Source organism: Lepidochelys olivacea (genome assembly GCF_965140295.1).
Source record: "Lepidochelys olivacea isolate rLepOli2 genome assembly, chromosome: 9".
NCBI lineage: Eukaryota > Metazoa > Chordata > Testudines > Cheloniidae > Lepidochelys > Lepidochelys olivacea.
Genome location: NC_140419.1, coordinates 18,662,733 through 18,683,689, shown reverse-complemented (window position 1 = coordinate 18,683,689; position 20,957 = coordinate 18,662,733).

The window sequence follows — 20,957 nt, the reverse complement described above, 5'->3', positions numbered from 1 at the left end:
TGTCTCCCCCATTCATTAAGGGTCCCACACTTTCCCTGACCACCTTCTTGTTGCTAACATACCTGTAGAAACCCTTCACATCCCTTGCTAGCTGCAACTCAAATTGTGCTTTGGCCTTCCTGATTACACCCCTGCATGCTTGAGAAATATTTTTATACTCCTCCCTAGTCATCTGTCCAAGTTTCCACTTCTTGTAAGCTTCCTTTTTGTGTTTAAGCTCACCAAAGCATAGCTCCATCGTTATTTAGATCTAATACAGGAAGATATGTACAGTGTGCTGGTGAAAGTCTTAAACAGCAGATATTGATGGACTAGAGTAACATAACTAATTACAGGCAAATAGTCCACACAAACAGAGATCCTATACTTCAGGTCATGGGTTTGATTTCAAAGAGTAACAAGCCAAGTCCCAAACTAGGGTCCTCTTCTCCTTAAAGTTTTTTTTTTTATCCTAAATAGAGATATAAATAGTGCTGCAGAGTCAATCCCTAACCTTAAAACACAGCACACAGGATGGAGAACTCATGGAGGTCTCCAGGATAGGAGGCATTTGAAGAACAGAAACGTGATGGTTAACTTCAAGGTACATCAGGCATTTGTGAAGGTCCCTTCTCTCCAGGCTGTCTGTCAGTTCCTCATAGGATTGAAGTAAAAAATATTACCCCCCTTGAGGGAAAGGCTGCTGCTCACTGAATCCATCTTGATTTTCCCTTCCTAGGGAGGGATGCTGTGGCAGCAAGCTTATAGATGAGACCAGTCATTCAGAATTAAATTGCATTTGTCTGCAGGACCAGCTAAGCAACAGGGGAGATCTGTTCTTTAATTTCCCCACCTCCCTCCCCCCCCCGCCACGCCCCACACCCTCTGGCAGGATATGTCGGTCGGGTTTTTGTGTCCATTAAATATTGTTTAATGCATCTCAGTAGTGAGTGGTGAACTCAGGATTCTCTAACTGTTTCAGTCTTTAACCCCTTAACATCACACACATACACATAGAGGAAGCCTTCTTTCTTGACGTTTCCCCTGCCCCCCCCCTTGTCACAGGCATAGCAAAAGATACAAAACCAGCTCTGCTTAACTGCTCTCTCCAAAACCACTATTAAGTCAGTGTGCACAGTAAACAGGAGACAGGGAAATAGGAACAGTGACTCCCCCCCGCCCCCATGGTCTGATTGTAGGTAGGTGATGACGGGTGTCAGTTGTAGATCTTTCCTCAAGAAAGCAGACTCCTTGCTTCATCAGACGTCAGGTTCAAAGGGTGGGTCAGAGTTAAGTTGTTGGATGAAGTTTCATTCTTTTTCTTGGTAGCAGGAGCCAGCTGAAATGACTTCAGGTAAGCAGACAAACATCTAAGGCAGGACTGCTTTTAAACCAATTAAATACCATGGTATGGGGTTCTACAAGCTTTAAATCCCAATTAACCTGTAATCTGGAGTGGCAGATAACGAAAAGGACAGATGCAGAACAAAAACCAAAAAAAGTGATAAGAGCAAAGAATCATTTTCCCCTGTTCGGTACCTCTGGAATTTATAGTCCCTGAATCCATGCAGAATTATCTAGACTGTCCAGAGTAGTCCTGACCAGAGTTTTCAGTAATCTTTTAAGACAAATAATCTTTGCTCATAAACAAAAACAACCTTGGGCACACCAACAAATATCCAGTCCTTAAAATAAAATTCCCAAACATGTAATTGAGTTCTCCCTAGAATGTCTTTAGCTAAGTGATTTAAGGCAACTTTCTAGAGTTCCATGGTAACAGTTCACAACCTATAATTCTTAAATCCATTACAATCTCTCTGATGAAGAGAGACTATGTCAGTTCCATTTTTGTGACAGGTCTGCCTGTTTCCTTTCTGTCTTTGTCCTTTTACAGACACTCCCCGGATTACCCAAGACCCGATTTACACAAATCTGCACTTACGGAAAAAGTTCCGTAAGCTAGAAATAGGAGAGTTTGGGGTTTTTTGCATGTAACATTTGGGTATACATTTCTGACTTATGCAAGTAACTCGAATTTTGTGTAAGTCAGGGAGCATCCATATTCATCTTTTATTTGAAGACTAGGAGAACAATCTTTGATAAATGTTTTTTTTCCTGTCCCATTCTTCTTAGCATATGCACAAAGTACCTCAGGTAGCATGCGACCAGGATTCATCACCGAATTTGGTCCGCTGGTTAGATCATTAGCTTCCCCGGCCCAGGCCAGATACTGACAGGGAGTACAATGTGAATGCTGATCTATGACCCCCTCTTGTCGCGGGATTATATTTATCTAGCCCAGGGGTCTCAAACTCAAATGACCATGAGGGCCACATTGGCCCAAGGGCCGCATCACTGACACCCACCCCTTGCTGCCCCCAACCCCTCCCGCACTCCACCCCTTCCATGAGGCCCTCCCCCCCCCTTCCCACCCCTTCCCTCCCCCCATTCCAACGCTTTCCCCAAAGTCCCCTCCCGCTCCCTGCCGCCAGGGGGAGCAGGAGGGTGTGGTGGGGGCTCAGGGCAGGGAGTTGAGATGCTTGAGGTAGGCAGGGTGTGGCAGGGGGCTCAGGGCAGGGAGTTGGGGTGTGGGGTTCAGGAGGGGTTAGGGGTGCAACAGGGGGTCAGGGTGTGGCAGGGAGCTCCAGACAGGAGGTTGAGGTGCAGGAGGGGTGCGGGGTGGGCAGGCAGGGAGTTGGGGTTTGGGGTGCGGGCTCCGTCCCGGTGCTGCTTACCTAGAGTGGCTCTGGGGTGGCAGTGGCGCACACCAGGGCCAGGGCAGGCTTGCTGCCTGCCTGGCCCCACGCCACTCTGCTCCGCTCCAGGAAGCGGCCGGAGCCACATCCCGGGGGGGCGGGGCACACACAGCTCTGTGTGCTGCTCTTGCTGCTCCTCCAGGTACCTCCCCTGAAGCTCCCATTGGCCGCGGTTCCCCGTACCTGGCCAATGGGAGCTGTGGGGGGCGGTGCCTGGAAGCAAGAGTAACACATGGAGCCCTCTTCCCCCCCCCCCCCGCCCCTGGGGCCGCAAGGGCATGGTTCTGGCTCGTGGCGCCACGGGATAGGCAGGGCGGCAGCTTGGCGGGCCGCACGAAATAACCCATGTGTTTGAGACCCCTGATCTAGCCCATGCTGTGAAAGTTGCATTGTTGAAATTTCTAGGAAAACCACATTCCTCAACAGGAGCTGTCAATTTAGGTCCCCCCCCGCCCCAAAAAAAAGACACCAGGCTTCCTTTAAGGAGAACTGCACTTCAGTGAACTTGTATTCTGATTATACATTTAGAGAATTTAGACTTCAATTAAATGAGAATCAGCTAGAGTTAAAACAACATTTGAGTTGAAGTTGTTCTGTAAATCTAAAAGTGAAGGCCACTGTCCAGGAAAGATATAGTTGTGCTCACTTCTCTGTTTTAATTGGTATTAAATACCATTTAAAACAAAATAGCAATGAATCTGACACATTCTTAAGCCAATGTCTTAGCTGATTATTATAGTCTCATTCTGACATCAGCTTTTTCTGATTATAGAAGAGAAGTAGTAAAGATTTATGTGAACAACATGCATTTTGTGCTGACAGCATCCTATTTCATTAAACAGTACTATTATCTCATGTTGCCCTTCCCATGACTCCCAAGTTTATCTTAATGTGTGTTTAGATATTCAAGTGAAAGGAATTTCGATAAAACTATGCGGGAATGTTCAACTTGCCATGGTAGAATATCCTCTGACTTGTTTTTAATTTATCGAATCATGCTCCAATGAGTTTCTTTTAGTAAGAGTCTGTTGTTATATTCTTATCAAGGTGCTACGTTAAGTTGATCTGTTCCAATCCAAACTCCCCAAATAGTTTAAACAGATAGAAAATTAACTAAAGACATTGTGTATTCAAAACATTAAAGCATTTTAAGATGGTTGACATCAAGTCTGAGAAAGGAGAAATTTCAGAATTTCATCTTTTTTTAGAACCAAATTCAGTGATGCTTTTTTGATATAATGAATATTCATAAGAGGTGAACGCATAATGCACGGCACCATTTAGGCACAATCCTGCACTAGGGGGGTAGTGCGGAGCTGCATAATTCCAGATAGAGTACAGGAGGCATTCTGCCTGGATTTCTGTAGTGCATAGACAAGCATACAAATGGTTACACCCTTCTAGGAGCTACAGTGTACGCCTGTCACCACCTGGGCCACCCAGTTCCACTGGCCAGTTTGAAAGGGTGGAGCCATGGGTCTTCATAATCTCCTCCCCCCACCATCCCTTTTAAAGCATCATGAGCCCTTGGGCTTGGGGGAGTAATTGAGAGCACAAAGTCTGTGCTCCCCTGAGTGCAAGAACTGTAATTATGCCAGGCCCTTAAGCAGGCTGCACGAAGTGTGAAGGAAGTTCTTTATGCCCCTTCCCATACTCCACTCCTAGTCAGGATCTAACAGAGGTTGTCTGCAAATGCTTCCCAATTTCCATTATTTTATTTCACTCTGATTAGACAATGAACATTTCATTGTGCCTATTCAGTGCTCAGTATTCCAACCCCAACCTCCTTCCTTAGTTGGGACTGGCAACGGAAGTCATAGGGTGCATGAAACAATCAGGAGGTGGGTCTAAAGAAGCTACTATGTATTTGAATCTAGTCACAGATAAATAAAGTGAAATTACATGAATCCAAGAGGAAAATAAAGGTTTGAAAAATAAAAGGGCCCCATGATTTTCCTAGATGGTCAAAAAGCTTGTACATTGTACAAAAGGGAAGTTCAAATACATGTCTTATTTAAATCCTCTGAAATCTGTTGGATTTTCAATCCACTTTTTAGCTACAGCATACATGAAGAAAATTATATGCCAAGTATTCAGATATGACATGAAAGAGTTCTTAAGGGAAAAAGTTCTTCCATGTTTAAGACCTGCCAGACTTTTGTAAGCTGTGTGTTTAGTAAGGGAACAGTTCAGTTTTTCCTAAACTGCAGCCAAAATAATCCTATCAGCTAGAAACAAGAGAAATGTGTTGTCCTGACCAATTGTCAACATCCACTACTTATAAAACTAAAGTAAGGGATAATACAGTATATACAATTACAATTAAATTCCAGTGTTTTCTTCCCAACAATCAGAATCTTTCAATTTTGGGGCATTTCCTCTATCCAGGAATCAGAAGATTCTACTGTCCCACAATCCCTGCAACATATTTCAACAATAACACAAAATCATTTCCTGTAGTCTATTTGGAGTGAGGTAGAAATTACATAAAACTTTGCATTAATACAATTTTTAATTAATACCATTTTTACAACGTTCTAAGAAGAGAAAGCTAAATCCTATCAGGACAGCCAATACAAAGGTCTCTTTATTAGGCAAAAAACAAAACTATTAGTATGTTTGTTCAGCAATTAGTAAAGTGTATATTTTAGCTAATAGACCTTTGGTAGTACTAATCAGAAAGAAACTTCCACTTAGAGCAAAGTCTTAATACAGCAGTATTAGTCTGCAAAACAGAGTTTGATAAAAAAAAGATTATAATAAAACAATTTTTCCTAAAAAGTTGTTCAACTGTTGCAAATGAAGTGATAGAATTGCATAATACCACATTTAGTCCAGAGGCTAAAACCACTGAAATGGACTGGTAAAAACAATGTGGGGACAAAAGAGAAGGTGAACCAAAATAATGTAAAATTTTTACAATCTTTGCCCAAAAGTGCTAACTATGACAGACAGTGGCCTGTTAAAAGATATTTAGTAGTATCAGATTTGAAAGCAAGTGGCAAAAATGTCAGTTTTACACTAGAAAGAATTGATTATTCAGTCTCTTTCAGGCAATATTGGAGATTTGCATGGTACTGGCTATGAACTGCTTTAACTGAGCTGCAGATCATATTTTCTTCCATCCCCACTCTGAACTACGTTAACTGCTCTCGTCTGCAGACAGAGGATCCAGGATCACCATATAGTTCAAACAAACATCAGATAGAATAAGATCTCAGAAGGGTTTGCACATTTCTAGTGCAAATATCTCTAGGAATGTAATATGATTCTACCCTTCGGTCATAGGGTATGTTACAGCCACCAGGGGCTAGCTAATTTAAAACTACTGTTTCCTGCCCCGGAATTAAACCCCATTATAATAGCCCACACTATCACTATACCACTTTCTTTCCCCAAATCCCTGGCCCCATATGGTAGGATTTCTGAGTACATATGGTGGTTACAAACAAACAAGAAAAATCCTCAAACTCTTGGGCATCTCCTTTTAACTTCATGGCCATCCACCAACTGTATTTTGAGAATTATAGAAATATATATCTTCAACAGTTATAATTCTGATAATACAATATAAAAGTCTGACACTGTTATCATTATACTTAGGCAAAGTAGATCTACCTACCTCAACTGCAAGGCAGTAGGCATCCTTATTTGCATATAGGAACTCCATGATTTGTGAATATCCCCAAATTTCCAAAAATAACCTACAACATGAGGGTGAATTATCCTCCATGACATTCTGTTTGTCCACTCAACTTTCTTCTCCCTCAGGCCCCACAACACAGACACCTCCTCAGCTGGAGAAGGTTGGACAGAACTCCTGCAGCATCAGTCAGTACCATTCTGGGTGCTGGCCAGGGGTGTCATTAACTGTGACCAAGTTGCTCCATTCCCCTGGCTTCTAGTGTGCTGCCTCTTCAGTGCTTCCATGTCCTGGCAACTGAAGGGAACAGGGACGAACCTCAGGACTTAATCTCTGATGCCCACATAGCTGCACACCACACCAGCACTTGGCCACTGGACTAACCTAAAAAGATTATTCTGCCAAAGGAATATACGGCATGATGCTGAAGCAAAGTATATGGAGTTCCAATACACAATGCCACATAGAATGCACCAGCTGTTAAAACTGTTATAGAGTAATTTGCCTGAACTAAACAGGTGAGTGAATTTCACATCCAGTACCAGATGATGGAAATGAAAATTATATCTCAGTGTAAATACACAGTAATTCCGTTTTCTGTAACAATAAAACACCATACATTCAGAAAGTCTGTAGCAATCTACTGTAAACATCAGTGAAGCCCCCTCTTGAGAGAGCAGAGTACCAACAAAGTATCCAATGCAGGAATATTCAAAAGACAGAAATCGCTAACAGCTGCAGAGAACGTCATGATTTTGGACCACATAATTAAAACCAAAAGTCATTACCATCTCAATGGCTTTGCAATGGTGCATGTTAAAAACAGTTGACAGTTTGTGTCCAGTCCCTAACAACCGGGTGTTCACAGCACTAAAACTAATATCACAATTGGCATCATTGCCATTACTATCTTGCCAGACAAGCCAAGGACAGGGTAAAAATGGAAGCTCTTAACTCCCACACGTGATCTGTCCAGCTTAGGGCTGAGGCATATTGGTAGAGTATTATGTGCCTGTGTTGCAATTACATAGATGAAGAGAGGACTTGGTTGTCTTGTGCTGTCACTTTGTTGCTGTGCAGCACAACTAAATTCACTTCAAATACTTCTGAACATATTAAAATGTACACACTAGTGGAAATGTGATTGAACGCACTTGTATGACACTTACATTGACTTCAGTGGGACCACTCATATCAGCATGTGATCATCCACTGAAGCCAGGGTTACAGACAATCTGGTTTTTGTGTTTTGTTTTGTTCTAAGTGCTGTGTAACCTTTTGATTTACATCTTCCCAATCACTACTTTAAAATAAGGAATAAAACCAAACTGAATGCTTTAAGGTTTGATCCTCTAGGGCAGTGTTTCCCAAACTTGGGACGCCACTTGTTCAGGGAAAGCCCCTAGTGGGCCAGGCCGGTTTGGTCACCTGCCGTGTCCGCAGGTTCGGCACATCACGACTCCCCCTGGCCGCGGTTCGCTGCTCCAGGCCGATGGGGGCTGCAGGAAGCGGCGGCCGGTACGTCCCTCAGCCTGCGCCACTTCCCGCAACCCCCATCGGCCTGGAGCGGTGAACCGCGGCCAGTGGGAGCCGCGATCGGCCAAACCCGCAGATGCGGCAGGTAAACAAACCGGCCCGGCCCACCAGGGGCTTTCCCTGAACAAGCGGCATCCCAAGTTTGGGAAACACTACTCTAGGGAGGTTACAGATAATTTATTAGAGGACTAAATGACATGTGAAAAATTAAAGACTTCATTTAAAATGAGCGAACATGCATTGCAATATAACCATAGACTGCACTTATGTTCACACTGTAAGTTGAAATGATGCATCCAGGTGAGATTAGTCCCTGGGTGGGAAGAATGGGTCTAACCTTTCTCTAACAGTTCCTGGATGGTGTATGGCAATGCCTAATATAAAATTAGCATGCTACCCTTTTAATAATCATTACAATAACATCCTATCATTTGTTAGCATTAATCCTGCCCCTTTTACCATATCTATAGTTCTGCTACCATAATTAAAATCCCTTCTAAAGCCACACTGCTATTTCATATTAAACTCACCTTTAACATCTGCATAAATGCCATAACAATAATTATTAATACAGATAGCTTTAATGTTTTGGAAAATGCTAAAAACATTTATAAAAACTAGTTAGGACCCATAAATGTATACAACAATACTAGGTTTTATGCCTTAACTTATCTCTGAATTGTCTCTCTTCACTTTACTCACATCTTACAGGCCTCGCTTGATTATTGTCAATCCTATTTTTAAGAAACTTTTTTTTAGGACTAATTGTGTTTCAATACATTTTTATATAATAAAAGCAAGTATCATTTTTACACTACACATACCACAAAGCTAATCTTTTTACTGCTAATTTAGCATCCTTGAGACGTCTAAGTAGTTGGCATATCTGCTAGATTGTTCCTTTAGATATGGCCTTGGATATTGGTGTGTAAGCTTTCCCAACCCAGGAGTAGCACCAGGAAGGTATGTTGTCTCAGACACTGTTCTGAGGTATAATTCCTCCCAAACTCTACTTTCTCACTAGGGATTTGTCCACTCAGGGTTCTGTAGGGGAGGGCAGAAGGATGGCTCTCCTCCCCACCCATCTTTGCAGCCTCCCAGCCCAGTTGGTCATGGGAGCAGTACTATGGTGCCTCCCCTCCTCCCTGTGCCCAGAGGTGCATTCCATATAGATGGCACGTGGTGTGGGGGAGGCAGGTGAAGGTCTGACACCCCTTTGCCCTCCTCCCCACACCATTTCCACACATCAATACATGATTGAGGGCTAGAAGGGGCCCTTAATTTTCATTTTAACCCTGAATTCATTGTGACAAGGTGGGTGAGGTAACATTTTGTATTGGATCAACTTCTGTTTGCGAACGACACAAGCTTTTGACCTACACAGCTTTCAAAATTCTAACAAGATCTTTGTAAGCTCAAAAGCTTGTCTCTCTCACCAACAGAAGTTGGTCCAATAAAAATATCACCTCACCCACCTTGTGTCTCTAATATCCTGGGACCAGCATGGCTACAACAACCCTCCAAACTGAATTCATTGTCAGTTTTAGATGGTTTTACTGATGGACAAGAAATTCAAGTGATACAACAAACTGTTGTGTGCCCTTAATTTGCATTTTGTTGCTCAAACTGAAGTTGTCTGGATAAATAAAGAAATAATCAATATTTAACTGATCTTTTGGAGTCTTTGAAATGTTGTGCCATTTAAGCAAGAAGTGTGGAATTAAAGAAGGCAGCTCATTTCCTTGTATATATATTGTTTAGCTCAACTCCATGAAATAATGTAGATTAAGGCGTCTCTTTTACCATTTAAAGAAGAGCTGTGATTGCAGTTTACCACTGCTGCAGATACATACTCTGAAATATTTTCTCATATGGCTGCATAGTGACAGGTTTTGAAAGGATGAGTAAGATTACCCAGATTCTTTCAGTCCTTGTTTTCTTTCCAAAATGTCTTTCATAGTATCTTACAATTTATACACCAAATTTATACACCAAACATTACATTTAAAAATAAAAATTAGTAGAACCATACGCGCACACACACAATCTCTATAGAAGAGTGTTTCCCAAACTTGGAATGCCGCTTGTTCAGGGAAAGCCCCTTGCGGGCTGGGCCGGTTTGTTTACCTGCCGCGTCCGGCCTGACCCGCCGGGGCTTACCCTGAACAAGTGGCGTCCCAAGTTTGGGAAACACTGGTACAGAAGATTAGGTGAAAGAAGCCCCAGTATCTGAAAAGGCCATGTGAACGTCCACAAATTTCCAAGGATCGCTTCTTACATTCCTTGCATACTCCAGGCTCCCACTGAAATCAGGCTCCCACTGAAATCAGCCTTGGATGCTCAGGGTCACATAACTAGATACAAATGTTGCCTGAGAAGATTTGTATCACAAACTAGGACTCATCCACTTAGCAAGTTAGAGCATGGTAAACCAGGGTGTGAATCTACAGTGCACTAACTTACCATGTACTCACTGGCCATCTGGACCCTGCTACAGCATACACTACAGAACTTTTCATAGAATATCAGGGTGGGAAGGGACCTCAGGAGGTCATCTAGTCCAACCCCCTGCTTAAAGCAGGACCAATCCCCAATTTTTGCCCCAGATCCCTAATTGGCCCCCTCAAGGATTGAAGTCACAACCCTGGGTTTAGCAGGCCAATGCTCAAACCACTGAGCTATACCTCCCGCTTCCGCCCCCCAACTTTTAATGCACTGCAGCAGTATAGAGATAGCCAATGAGTGCGTGGCAAGCTAAGGCGCTGTAGATTCACGTGCTGGTTTACCTCATGTTAATTTGCCATGTTGGCAAGCTCTTACTTTATCTTGCCTAGTCTACCCTTTCCTTGTTGGGCAGTGGAAAAGTGGGTCTTTTTCCCTGAACTGCAGCAGTCGCTCACCTCCTTTAAAAAGAGAATCGATGTAGACTTAAAGCAGCAAAGAGTCCTGTGGCACCTTATAGACTAACAGACAAATTGGAGCATGAGCTTTCGTGGGTGAATACCCACTTGGTCGGATGCATGCTCCAATATGTCTGTTAGTCTATAAGGTGCCACAGGACTCTTTGCTGCTTTTACAGATCCAGACTAACACTGCTACCCCTCTGAATGTAGAGTTAAGAAATAAAGTGAACAACAGACCTTAACCCCTCCCCCCAAAAGAAATTTTACTGAGTGGATTAACTATAGTAGAGATTCATCTTGTCCAATTTTGTTTCCTAAAAGGACACAGCCAGTCACTGAATAACAATATTCCAGATGACTCAAAATAGTACAGCATCTTTTTCAACAGAAAGTTCATCTCACTCCAAAAGAGAGACAAGTGGTTTTGATGGACATGTATGTCTTGTTGTAGGATTTGACACATTTCATGAGGTAGAAAAAGAAAAGCAATCTCATTTACAAAGAAATTTGAGCTTGCAATGCAATTTGAAGATTAGAATAAGGAACATATAATCGACAAGACTAGTAATTAGAATTGATTTATTGCCTTCACTTATTAAGCCTATTATTATAATAGGAGTAGTAATAAAAGGGAAATATTCATATTAAAAACTCAGTCGTCTAAATCTTTTGTTTCTATAGAAGCTTCAAAACAACTGGTTTAATAGTCTCCACTTTAACTTAGAATCAGGCCATATTTAGCGTCATTTGTTAACAAAATGTTATAAAATTAGTCAGTTCAAGCAAAATTTGAAAAACTAAACTTTAATTTGGAGTAAAACTGTGATACGATATTGTGTCTGCTTTAATTTTCAATTGTACAAAATAAAAAAATGTTCCCAACACTGATTGTGCAACTCAAGACATGTTACCTAAAATACATAACCCTTCCTGACATTAGACCCAGTATAAAATGTTCAAAAGAACATAAGTCCTATATTCAAAAGTGACTTAGGCCCAAATCCTCAAAGGTATTTAGGCACTTAACACTTATTGATTTCAATAGGAATTAGATGCCCAAATACCTTTGGGGATGTGGCCTAAGTCACTTCTGAAAATGGGACTTGGATTCTTAAGGCACTTCGATACTTTTGTCAGTCTTACCCAGAGTACTAAAATGTGTTGACTGCACTCAACTCCCACAGGAGTCATATGAGAATTGAGGGTGTTCAGCATCCTGCAGGAACAGGCCTATAGTTTATTAGAAGTATAAGTATTCCATTTTCTTATGTCAAGGTTCCTTCCCCACTCTGAACTTTAGGGTACAGATGTGGGGACCTGCATGAAAGACCCCGTAAGCTTATTCTTACCAGCTTAGGTTAAAATTTCCCCAAGGTACAAACTTTGCCTTGTCCTTGAACCGTATGCTGCCACCACCAAGTGTTTTAAAAAAAGAACAGGGAAAGAGCCCACTTGGAGTGGTCTTTCCCCAAAATATCCCTCCAAGCCCTACACCTCCTTTCCTGGGGAAGGCTTGATAAGAATCCTCACCAATTTGTACAGGTGAACACAGACCCAAACCCTTGGATCTTAAGAACAAGGAAAAAGCAATCAGGTTCTTAAAAGAAGAATTTTAAATTAAAGAAAAGGTAAAAGAATCACCTCTGTAAAATCAGGATGGTAAATACCTTACAGGATAATCAGATTCAAAACATGGAGAATCCCTCTAGGCAAAACCTTAAATTACAAAAAAGACAAAAATAGGAACATACATTGCATCCAGCGCAGCTTATTTTACCAGCCATTAAACAAAAGGAAATCTAACGCATTTCTAGCTAGATTATTTACTAATTTAACGGGAGTTGTAAGGCTGCATTCCTGATCTGTTCTTGGCAAAAGCATCACACAGACAAACACTTTGTCCCCCTCCTGATTTGAAAGTATCTTGTCCCTTCATTAGTCATTTTGGGTCAGGTGCCAGCAAGGTTCTTATAGCTTCTTACCCCTTTACAGGTGAAAGGTGCATCCGATGAAGTGAGCTGTAGCTCACGAAGGTGTATGCTCAAATAAATTTGTTAGTCTCTAAGGTGCCACAAGTACTCCTTTTCTTTTTGCGGATACGGACCAACACGGCTGCTACTCTGAAACCTGTGTATTTCGGTAACACACACACATATTATATATAATGTAACTCTTCTACCTAAAGCAAATAGCTTTTGACAAGTCAGTAAAAGGGACTGCTGATGAGAGCCATGTCCTGCTCATGTCTTCTGATCTGTTTACACAGCCTTGGAGACTTTCAGTTCTTAAAATACTCCAGTGTAGTTTATTTAAATTTGCTCTTCCCACCGCCTTACTGATTCATACACCATAATTATTTACAGTTTCAGTTTCTCCTCAGTTCTCCGCCAACGAGAGAGGGAAGAGACCTTTCTACCCAGAGATCCTGCTTGGTTCTGGCTCTGCTAGCCTGCCTTTCTGCCCCCACCCTTTATTTCCTTCTTATATCTCCGGCATTAAGGAGCTAATCGTCTTGTTAGTTCTCTCCCCCATTCTAATCCACTAATTAGGTTCCATACACTCCAGCCTGGGGGAATTAATTGGTGTTTGGATACCAGAGTGTTGGTTCTAGGGTAGATAGCAAGTGTGAAAAAATATGGACACTTTGGAGGGGGGGCAGTATAGTTGCCTATATAAGGCAAAGCCCTTAATTTTGGGGCATCTGGTCACCCTAGTTGGTTCCCACCATTGTCACACTATCCAAGTGTGTGTTATCTAATCATTGTTTCTTGTGTGGGGGATTTTCAAAGGAGCCTATATAGATTAGGTATCGAATTCCTATCAAAAGCCAATGGAACTTGGATGTTTAACTCTTATGCTCCTTTGAAACCCCCAGCCATTGCTTGCAGCACAGATTATGGAACATTAGTTGTTGGGCTGGAACTACTGTGAGCCTCAGAAGCTCAGGACGAGTGCTGTTTAACTGGGAGAGTTGGAGGATAGTATGGAACATACGGTCTTTGCTTATGGATGATTGGTCTTGCCCTCTAGCAGCTAGCTCAGAAATAAAGAATATACTGCGCCAGATATTATAGGAATTGTGAGAAGAATGTATTCTTGGAAATCAAGGACCAGAATTAAAGGACCTGGCTCAAGTGCTCATGTGTTATTTAACTAGTAATTGTAGGTTGTTTTCAGCACTTATGAACCACTTGTTTTATACCCCACGGTACTGAGCCAGCCCAACCTTGTACAGTTTATGACATCTAATGAGATGACATTTTGAGGATTTGTTCTGCAGTGCTGTAAAACATCCATGGCCTGATTTACCAGAGTGTTTCTGCAGTTTATGCCAGTGTAACTCCATTGATTTCAATGCAAGTAGGCCTATTGTTTTTTTTTCGAGCCAAGATTCCCCTGACAACTCTGTTTATCTCCTGTCATTTTAAGTGCAGGCATTTTTTATACTTTCTCACTGAAGGTATCTTTCCTCTTTCTGAATGGTATGGCAGTAGTACAGCCATTTGTTCAAGTATATACACACACACACCATCATAAAGATTTTTGCCTTAGGTTGTGTTACTAGATTTTCATTTGAACAATAAATACTGACTTTCCAAGCCTTCCTCTTTGTCTTGAGTTCTCTCTGTACTATTTCTTTATTATCAATCACTTCCTGAAGGCCAATAAGAACTCCATCAGTAATGGTAGCAATAACAATCACAGAACACACATTCTCCACAGTTCTAATCCTGGTTCAAATGATCTCCAGCAAACAAAATAAATGGATGGAAAGTCAGATCACTTAAGATATGGACTTTGAAATCTTATTTTAATTTTTGAAAATGTTGTCTTAAAGTATTTAAACAAAACAAGCAGTTATAATCATAATTAACCAAATTCTGCACTCTTACAACCTTGCAATCCCATTGGCTTCAATGGCAGCAGAATTTCTCTCAAAAGTCTTCAAGTACACGGAGGCCAAGTATTACTTTGGATAAATGATGTTTAGCACTCTTACAAAACTGGATAAGAAGTCCGTTCCTCTTATTACCAGAATTTAAATCAAGGGCACCTTGTTCCTATAGTCTGTGCACTTTAGCCATGGTAGAATTTAATTATGTAATCCAAACACAATGAATCCAAGGGAAAGATTCCCTGTGATTTCAGCTACTTTGGAACAGCTTCTTGATGCATTGATTGGTCTTAATTTGGTTGTATATGTAGAGCTCTTATTCAGCCTATATATTGCAGTCTATCGTGGCAGCAGCTCTTTTATACTGCTCATTCCCCAGTATCTAAACTCTAAATTAAAAATAAACTACAGTCTAATTGTTTTAATTGCAGAAATAGTCTTGAATATTTGAACTGAGTTAAGGGGAGCAGTGATATCTGCCTGTGTTTACCGAATTTGAAGCAATAGCTCTGAGAGGTCTGATCTGCCCCATTCATCTTACATACCACTGATAGCTAATATTTTAAAAGTAATTTCACTACCCAAATCATGTCAGAAAAGAAAGGGATGATTGCATTATGATGATCTGCATCATCTACTGTGAGAAAGCTCATTTTGGCACCACCTGTGGCTTGGGAGATAGCTCCTTCTTGAGTAGAGGGAATAAATTGTGGTAAGTGCAAGATGTCTAGCAGAGCCCACTGAAGTATAAAACGTTCCTCAAAGGGGAGGTAAACACAGGAAGCCAAATAGAGCATATGATCCTGACCAAGGGATGCTAAGTACAAGCCGGCAGAAGTGCATTTGGAATGCTGATGGGGAGCCAAGACCATGAAGCCCAAAGTCCATATATGACTATAAATTTCATATGGGTGGAGGAGATTATTTTTGTAGGTGGAGCTTTGAGAAAAAGTGATATTCTTCCAATCGACTCCCTGCTTGTTTTTTAAAGCAAGACCTACATAAAATGAAGGGATATAGATAATTTATAATGGAAAATATTACAAAAACATATCCAACAACTGTCTCGAAACAGTGCCTTGAGAGATGAGAGCAATGCCTGAAGTATTTACATAAGTAGGGATTAATGTAACTGTTAATTTAATTTTGAGAGTTAGTTCCAGATAAGCTGTACCATGATCCAGCTTCAGATGGTGTACAGAATGTTTACCTACATCAAAATCTTCAATCAGATATAGAAATACATTCAGTATTGTCCCGTTTAAAAAAAAACACACAAACAAAATACAAACTAAAAAACAGCAGTAGATACTGGTAAGAAAATAAATAAAACTTCAGTAATAAAATATTCATGCTTAAATTATATTGTCATCATGGGAAAGAAAATCAAAGGGAGAAAATGGTTCATGAGAAAGATTGAAATCATGGTGGAATCCTTCAAGGGCTTCTTTTTTGTGGGTCCAGATAGGAATTCCACCATGATTTCAACAATTTCCATCCCACCATCAACCTCAGCCTGGACCAGTCCACACAAGAGATCCACTTCCTGGACACTACAGTGCTAATAAGCTATGGTCGCATAAACACCACCCTATACCAGAAACCTACTGACCGCTATTCCTACCTACATGCCTCTAGCTTTCACCCAGACCACACCACACGATCCATTGTCTACAGCCAAGCTCTACGATACAACCGCATTTGCTCCAACCCCTCAGACAGAGACAAACACCTACAAGATCTCTATCAAGCATTCTTACAACTACAGTACCCACCTGTTGAAGTGAAAAAACAGATTGACAGAGCCAGAAAAGTACTCAGAAGTCACCTACTACAGGACAGGCCCAACAAAGAAAATAACAGAACACCACTAGCCGTCACCTTCAGCCCCCAACTAAAACCCCTCCAACGCATTATCAAGGATCTACAACCTATCCTGAAGGATGACCCAACACTCTCACAAATCTTGGGAGACAGGCCAGTCCTTGCCTACAGACAGCCCCCCAAACCTGAAACAAATACTCATCAGCAACCACATACCACACAACAGAACCACTAACCCAGGAACCTATCCTTGCAACAAAGCCCGTTGCCAACTGTGCCCACATATCTATTCAGGGGACACCATCACAGGGCCTAATAACATCAGCCACACTATCAGAGGCTCGTTCACCTGCACATCTACCAATGTGATATATGCCATCATGTGCCAGCAATGCCCCTCTGCCATGTACATCGGGCAAACTGGACAGTCTCTACGTAAAAGAATAAATGGACACAAATCAGATGTCAAGAATTCGTAATATTCATAAACCAGTCAGAGAACACTTCAATCTCTCTGGTCACTTGATTTCTGATCTCAAAGTGACTATCCTTCAACAAAAAAACTTCGAAAACAGACTCCAACGAGAGACTGCTGAATTGGAATTAATTTGCAAATTGGATACAGTTAACTTAGGCTTGAACAGAGACTGGGAATGGTTGATTCATTATAAAAAGTAACCTATTTCCCCTTGTTTATTCCTTCCCCCCGCCCCGTTCCTCAGACGTTCTTGTTAAACCCTGGATTTGGGCTGGAAATGGCCCACCTTGATTATCATACACATTGTAAGGAGAGTGATCACTTTAGATAAGCTATTACCAGCAGAAGAGTGGGGTGGGGGGAGAGAAAACCTTTTGTAGTGATAAACACCCATTTTTTCATGGTCTGTGTGTATAAAAACATCTTCTGTATTTTCCACAGTATGCATCTGATGAAGTGAGCTGTAGCTCATGAAAGCTTATGCTCAAATAAATTGGTTAGTCGCTAAGGTGCCACAAGTACTCCTTTTCTTTTTCTCTTTGGACACAAAGCACTGGAGAAACACAAAGGATTGTTATTTCAGCTACTATCTGAATCAGAGACAGTAGCTTAGCTTTGAAGATAAATATTGCATTGTCCAACAGAAAGAGAGACTGACTCCATGTTTAGCAATGAAAAGAAAAAATATGAACACCACACACACACACACACACACACACAAAATGAACTTCACCTCCATGCAGAGCTAATTGGTAAACATTTTAATCTGACTTGTCATAATATCGCATGAACCACTGTACTGGAAGGAGAGATCAAAGGTTCCATAACAGGTGGCTGTGTGTAGACAATGGACCAAAGAGAACCAGGGCTGCTGTCTCAATAAAACAAATGTATGTTATCAGGCCTTGCTGTACAGCACAACTGTATAGTCTACTTTATCTGCTCTGTTCCAGATGCCATTATGATTTTCAGTATTGTCTTGGGGTTATTTCTACCTTTGTGAGAACTTCATATTCTTAACAATTACCAATAAAACCAAACTTTATGTAACAGCTCTAGTACATGCCAGTAATATTTATTTTTATAACGCACTTTGGACCCCTGGTATGGCTTATATTTTAATAAAGGTTATTACAAAGAAATACCACTCAACCCAACAGGTCATTTTACAAGAGGACAAGTATAGTGTCTGAACAAATATCTTTTTGGTGTTTTATAGCGGACGTATATATTCTGAATTAGGGCAGGCATGTTGTATTAGATTAATTGGTAACTGGTATTGCTCAAGAATATCATGCATATTCACAATGAATTAGACTCTGCCCCTCTATTGCTCATCTGACCAGTGAGGTAAAAAAAAGGAATAAGGTCCCCTCGCTACCTTCTTGCTCAGCCTGATCTTAGGTCTGAGGCAGAGTGTAGCCTCTGATCTCAGGATGCTCCCTGCTGCAAAAAAAGGGATAGAAAGTGGCAAGGAGTGGACAAAACCTTTTCCTCTTCTTTTCCAATTCACAAGATTCATGGGCCAGGCACAAAGGGGAAGCAATTTTCACCCTTTCAAAGGCTGCAGTAGTTTAGGGACAGATTTTTAAATGTACTTAGGCACCTAAAGATGCAGATACATAGGCACAGGAACTAGTGGTGTGGGGGGTGCTGCAGCCCCCCCCCAGGTTTTATGGGGGTCTTGGCAGATGACCCCTCACCGAGGCTCTGCCTCTGGCCCCACATGTGGGGTCCCAGCCCTACGCCTGGGTCTCTGCTTCTGCCCCTCCCCCCCCACATGGGGTCCCAGCTGCTGGCTCTGCTCCCAGCCCCACATACACGCTCCCGGCCCTGCTTCTGGGGCTTAGGGTTGCCAAACTTGGTTGGATATATTCCTGAAGATTTCATCACATGACAATCTTTAATTCCTGGAGAGTCCAGACCAATCCTGGAGGGCTGCCGGCCCTGCGCCCACCCCCAGCTGTGGCCCCAGCCGCCGGCCCTGTGCCCACCTCCAGCTGTGGCCCCAGCCATCGGCCCCCTTACCCAGTCCAGGCCCTCTCCTCCTGTAGACACGTCCTTGCTCCTGGCCCCAGCTCTGGGGGTGGGGGTGCATGGACGGGGTAAGGGAACACTTAGTAGTGGGGGTGCTCCAATACCACTGTGCAGCCAGGTGCTTTTGAAAATCCTACTAGACACCTCCACCCAGATTCTCAAAGGTATTTAGGGGTCTAACATCCTTTGATTTCAATTGACAGAATCAATTGATTCTATCTTCAGATATCTAATTTGGCCCTACTTTCTCCCTAGAACATGAAAGGAGAAAGACAGGGAGTGTGATTGAGTTACATGCTGCCTCTTCATCAAGTCTGATCCTTGAAGCTGAATCTAGCCAATAATGGCAAAAGCCTTCGATCAGCAACTGCAGGAACAAGACCATGTTGTTGCAACAACAGTGTTCCAACTCCGCATAGCCCTAAGTAGAAATGAAATATAACTCTTATGAGATGGAGTTGATTTTTTCCCCCTCACTTAGAATAAGTGGGCTCTCATTTCAGTTTTTTGACACTAACAAATATACTAGAATATATTTGGATGCACACAGTATACAGGGAATTTCTGATTTTTACATATGAAAGATGAGCAGAACCGCAACATAATTTTGAAGGTTTTTCTTCAGTGTTATTTGCATTTTTGCACTTATGCAAAAAAAAAAAAAAAACAGAGACAAAACACAGACAAAAATATGGAAGCTTGCAGGCACATACGCAATAGTATGCATGAACATTAGACTCAGATGAGCCAGGATCTGATTCCTAAAAATCAGGCCCATAAAACCACTGCAGTAGAACATCATTGCAGGGTCAGTGTTACCTCATTTTAAAATAAATCTCTTGAATTTCACTTTGACGTTTATACAGCAACATAAAACCTGACCCTGTAACCATGCCTCTTCCCATCATTCTCAAGCTTTTTCATTTTAATACGGAGATCGTTGAGTGTGCCAACTGCTCTCGCACTCAGAACTAGGCTGATCACATTCCCCTCCCACTTGCAATCCCATAATAATCTTGTGGCAACTACAGTAAATATGAACATAGGACAGTACTTCAAGGGAAGCATTTAATATATTTGACCTGTCTTTTAATGTCATTAAGGAGGAGAAGCCAGCACCATGTGACCTTCCAAGCTCTCCCCAGACCACCAGGAAGTTCTGTGGACCAGCAGGTCAGGGTCAAATCTGCTCCTCTTTCTGTGATCTTAAAGGTCCTGAAGAAGACAAGCTTTTGACACGGTCTCCCACAGTATTCTTGTCAGCAAGTTAAGGAAGTATGGGCTGGATGAATGCACTATAAGGTGGGTAGAAAGCTGGCTAGATTGTCGGGCTCAACGGGTAGTGATCAATGGCTCCATGTCTAGTTGGCAGCCGGTATTAAGTGGAGTGCCCCAAGGGTCGGTCCTGGGGCCGGTTTTCAATATCTTCATAAATGATCTGGAGGATGGTGTGGATTGCACTCTCAGCAAATTTGCGGATGATACTAAACTGGGAGGAGTGGTAGATACGCTGGAGGGGAGGGATAGGATTCAGAAGGACCTAAACATATTGGAGGATTGGGCCAAAAGAAATCTGATGAGGTTCAATAAGGATAAGTGCAGGGTCCTGCACTTAGGACGGAAGAACCCAATGCACAGCTACAGACTAGGGACCGAATGGCTAGGCAGCAGTTTCTGCGGAAAAGGACCTAGGGGTGACAGTGGACGAGAAGCTGGATATGAGTCAGCAGTGTGCCCTTGTTGCCAAGAAGGCCAATGGCATTTTGGGATGTATAAGTAGGGGCATAGCGAGCAGATCGAGGGACGTGATCGTTCCCCTCTATTCGACATTGGTGAGGCCTCATCTGGAGTACTGTGTCCAGTTTTGGGCCCCACACTTCAAGAAGGATGTGGATAAATTGAAGAG